This window comes from Bacillus rossius, chromosome 11 (assembly GCF_032445375.1).
Source record: "Bacillus rossius redtenbacheri isolate Brsri chromosome 11, Brsri_v3, whole genome shotgun sequence".
NCBI classification, from domain to species: Eukaryota; Metazoa; Arthropoda; class Insecta; order Phasmatodea; family Bacillidae; genus Bacillus; species Bacillus rossius.
Window position 1 is genome coordinate 10,562,707 of NC_086338.1, and position 5,135 is coordinate 10,567,841.

The following is a 5,135-nucleotide window of genomic DNA, read 5'->3' on the forward strand; positions in this document are numbered from 1 at the left end:
TTTTTTGTTGTGCCCAGTGTTTACACACTGGACCGGTTACCGTTAAACCACTGGGCCCGGGGGTGAGGCAGGGAGGGGGAAATCTAAAAAAACGAATTGGACAAGTATCATTCATGAAAATTTTTTTTTCTTTTTCCAACTATTAGCACAATCACATACCTTGCTTCCTCACTTTCAAGACGGTGGGATTGTTCGCCAAGGCACCGTAAACTTGAGACCCACGAATGCATTACATACCATACAGATGAAAAAAAAATTTTACACTTCACTGTACATAATTCTTAACACTACTTCACAAATACTTAGTAGAAATTTTTTCATGGGAACAGCGCGAACACAGTCCCGACTACCAAAAACTCTGCGCCCGAGTTACCCACATTTGGGGTAATCGCAGAGGTCAGCTCAACCGAAGTGCAAGGGAAGAGACTCACCCTGGGGGAACCCCCTGCTTGATCAGGGTAGCCCCTACGCCAGGTAAGTATGCTGCGCAGTGTTTCGCTTTTCTATTTCACTTGGAGCTTGGACCACCTCATCTTGTTTTCAGGTTATGTACTTCTACCTCCGAAACTGCTCTTTCCCCAGACATAACACTCCCGTGCCAGTTCATCACACAACATGACAGTACACACCAACAATGCAAATACAATTTCTTCCTACAATTGCCCATTTCTACTCGCACCTCGTTTCCTTTGTTTCTGTACCCACGGCGACGGTCGACCGCGCAGCGTGCATTGGTTACCCCGTTTGCCGCGTGGCGGCACTTGTTTACACCATTTGCCGCGTGGCGGCACTTGGTTACACCGTTTGCCGCGTGGCGGCACTTGGTTACACCGTTTGCCGCGTGGCAGCACTCGGGTCGTCGCCTCCGCCTCGGCAAAAAGGCGGGCACCACAAAACAGTCGAGAGGGGAACTTTTTTCCATTAGCAACATACTTAGAGTTTCACGAAATATCGAGTGCCGTGTCCCACGAGGCGATTTTTGGACGATTCGCGGCTTCAGGCTGCACAACCGTACACTATTTTCACCATTAGTGGTGGTCCGCACATTTTTCCTATATAGTTCGGATTTTCAAAGTTTCAACCGTGCTCTGGTTTCCCTTCAAACGCATAAATCTTTCGTTTTTTACAAATCTATGGAATTTCGTTCGCGCCCGAATCGTGGTTTTTTGTGGTAATTTATCGCTTTCGACTGTGATTTGTGTCCGCGATGGAACCTGAAGGCCTACTACAGCTACGCAAAAAAATGTGAGTTTTCATGCCCTACTGGACCTATCTCTCAGGCCACCACCACCAGATCACCACACAACACCAGATCGCCAATCACCATCACCACCACCACCACCACCACCAAGAGACATCACCATGGCGGACGGATTCATCAAGCCCAAAAAGGCCACCAAACGGGCCCGGAAGGAGTCCCTGGGCTCTACATCTTCGATTTCCTCCACCATCACCACCAATAACCGCTTCGCCGACTTCCTACAAATCGACGCAGACGACCAAACTGACACACCGACTCTCCCGCCGACAAACGCACAACCACCACCACCACAACTACAAAGGAAGCGCACCGTCAAACAGGACCACCAACAGGCCTCCACCTCTGCCGCCCCAGCCCCTGCCCCTCTCCCAACCCACAACCCCACCACCCCAGCCCAAAATGCCACCCATCTCCTGCATTGTTCCCGCCCACGCTCAACCGTTCCTCACTGCATCCCGACTGCAGAAACAATTGACTGGCCCCCTCACCATCATAAGCATCAAGGACAAGACTTGCTTTTACACTAGCAACATTCACGACCACACGACTCTGTTTAACTCATTCAAACTACATGGCTACCAGCCATTTACAGGACGACGCCAAGACGAAAGATGTGACAGGGTGGTCATCAAACGATTCCCACTTACGACAACTGCCAACGAATTGAAAGACCAACTGTTCTACGATGGCTACCCTGTCTCAGCGGTGACTCCCCTGCGGATGGGTCCGGACGCGGACACCAAGCCCTTCTTGGTGTCCACCAACTCTACAGGGGAGGCATCCCAACTCCTCTGAATGAAAAACCTAGAGGTGTACCGTGGTTCTGGGAGAGTTCCGCAGTGCTATCACTGCCAGCTCCTTGGCCATCATCAAGCATCATCCGATGCTTCATGTGCGCCAGGGAGCACTGGTCCCGGGAGTGCGCCGCCGGCCCAGAACAACGAAAATGCTGCCTCTGCAAGGGGGCACACATCGCCACCTCTCCCGAATGTCCTACTCTCATAGCCTACATGAAACCCCACCCACTCCGCCCCACCACTGACACCACCACACCCCCCTCCCAACAACTAGGCCCGTTCCTTTCCCCCCAAGGGAAATGCCTGGACCCAAGCACCCACCACCACCACAACACTCCTCCCCCCACCCAGCAACACCCCCTGGCCACAAAATAACTTCTCCACCACCACTACCCCAACTGATGCCACCTCCCTCACCGACACCTTCCACACCATCATATCCTGGATAAAGAGTTACCTCCCGATCATCCCCTGCACCATGACTGCCCTCTCCCAAGCCCCCACCAAAACTGAAAAGTTTGAAATCCTCCTCCAAGCCCTCCTCTCATTCTTTGAATGAACCTTACCCCTCCCCTCAAAATCCTCATCTGGAATACCTTCTCCCTCCTCCCTTAACTTCCTGACCTCCTCCATCTCCTTCAAACCCACTCCCCTGATGTGTTCCTCTCAGAAACCTGGCTCTCCCCCACTGACCAACTTCAGATCCCCAGCTACGCCACCCACCGCTCAGATCATGACGGGAGAGGAAGGGGGCATGGCGCTGCTCCTCCACTCCCGAATCTCCCACCATCGCCGAAACACCCCAACATCCCCTGCGACTGAGGCGTGAGGCGTTTGCTAAGCCAACATTAGTTTAACTTTTATAATTAATTTGTAGTTTTAACGTCTTTTGTATTATTAACGTCTTTTTTAATTGATTTGGTTTAGATTGTATTATATGATATAGATAGTTTGGCGCTTGTCTCAAACTCGCCTTGAAGTATGGTTAAAAAAATTATGGACATTAGCGGCTCTGTGTTTGGATTTCCACGAGTGAACACCGCGCCGCGCGCGGAGCGGTGTGACGTCATGGGGAGGCGTGAACGAGCTGACTACTGTGGCTGGCTAGCGGGGCTAGCGGCTGGTCGAGTGCACATCGGCTTGCGGGAGCAAGCGTCTTGGGCTGCAGCAAAGTGGAAGCCAGTATCCCATTCACCAACGCCTCGAGCAGTGCCCAGCCCAGGCTGTCATCCACCACGCTGCATGGACAAAAAGTAAGCCTCGACGCACTTGGTATTAACAACCAGACATCGGGTTGAGTTTTCAATGGAACGAAAAGAGAGTGACTATAGTGATCACAAACTGAGACCTTGATAGCATCAGAAATCGTTAACGCCGTGAACTAAACTCTATTCCTTTTTTTATGTTGGCAAGTGTGCGCCAGAGGAGAAGACGAAGGTCCACATCGATGGTGCTGACCGGCAAGAGAACTGAGAGGACAGCACGAGGAGCGGTGCGCATCCGAGCAGCCAACTGACGAACGTGATTGTGCCAGGTCAGAATGCGGTCAATATGGAAGCCAAGAATGCGCACCTGGTCAGACCAGGCGATAGGCGTGCCGCAGAGTGAGGGGCACGGGTGGACGTTTCCGCCGCTTGGTAAGGAACAGGGCCGTGGACTTGGCGGCATTGGCAGAAACCCCCCAACGGGAGAAATAATCCTAAAGGACGTTGAGTCCGAGTTGGGCCCGCGCACGCAGAAGGTAAGCATCAGCACCGGAGGCAAGCAATGTTGTGTTGTCCGCATACTGCACGATCTGCGAGTTCGGAACGACAGGAATGTCCGAAACGTACAGCGCGAACAACATGGGACTCAGCACGGACCCCTGAGGAACACCAGTGGTAATGTCGCGGGTAGTGGAAAGAGACGAGGCGACACGCACCTGAAACGTGCGAGCTTGAAGGGCACTGTGCAGGATGGCAATAAGGTGTTCGGACAGCCTAAAAGTGCGCAACTTGTGAAGCAGTGCCGGATGCTGTATGGAATCAAACGCCTTAGCTAAGTCAAGGAAGATCAGCATAGAGTGCTCCGACCTATTGAAGCCCGCCGTGATCCTGTCAACGAGGAGTGCAAAGGCGTGAGTGGCCGAGTGCAATTTCCTGAAGCCAAATTGGTGATCGGGCAGCAACTTCAACATGTCAACAGCTACACGAAGACAGGACAACAGCACCTGTTCCGCCACTTTCGACAGGATTGACAAGAGCGAAATGGGGCGATAAGAAGCAGGAAAATGGCGTAGTTGATCCTTCTTCAGCACCACGGCACAGTCGAGAGAGGAACTTTTTTCCATTAGCAACATACTTAGGGTTTCACGAAATATCGAGTGCCGTGTCCCACAAGGCGATTTTCGAACGATTCGCGGCTTCAGGCTGCACGACCGTGCACTATTTTCACCATTAGTGGTGGTCCGCACATTTTTCCTATATAGTCCGGATTTTCAAAGTTTCAACCGTGCTCTGGTTTCCCTTCAAACTGCTCATAGGCGCGAGTCGGAGTTGTTTGCAGGGACTTCCTAGCTATTTCGAGTTTTCCTCGCCCAATTTTAGATCCGACCAGTCGTTTCTGGGCGAAGACTTACTGCTGGGTGCACATCCAGACCTGGTAACTATCAGCAGCAAGCAAAAGGGTCCACCCCCCCCCCCCCCCCCCGGGCATTGACGGGGGGACTCTGCAGAACTTAAATTCAACCCTCGGGTTCCGCTTTAATTAATTTATTTTACTTTGAAAGTTTCACTTCAGAATCAGTCTTCTTATATTCACTCCTTCACTTCCAACTTTAACCTGACTGCTGACTGCTGCTGCCGCTTCCTGGGACCGTCACCAGGTGGCCGAGAAGAGTGGTTTTCCTCTTGGGTGTGTCTCTCGGCCTGTTACTTGATTGTTTCTCGTCAGCATGGGCGAGGGGGGGTCCGGGGAGGACCCGCCCCTGGGGGACTGCGACTTTGCTGGACGATCCCAGCCGCCCTTGAAAGACTACACCAGGCCTCCTGGTGGCCAACGAGACCGGACGGGTGCCCCGGACGATGCTGGAGCAGAGC

The 5,135-nt window shown here is 52.4% G+C and overlaps 1 non-coding gene across 1 annotated transcript; it reads right to left on the reverse strand.

Moving 5' to 3' along the window:
• Positions 1-319: 319 nt before the first annotated feature.
• LOC134537126 (U1 spliceosomal RNA) lies at positions 320-482 on the reverse strand. Its single transcript, XR_010075942.1, has one exon. It is a non-coding gene; the product is annotated as a U1 spliceosomal RNA (small nuclear RNA).
• Positions 483-5,135: the final 4,653 nt, after the last annotated feature.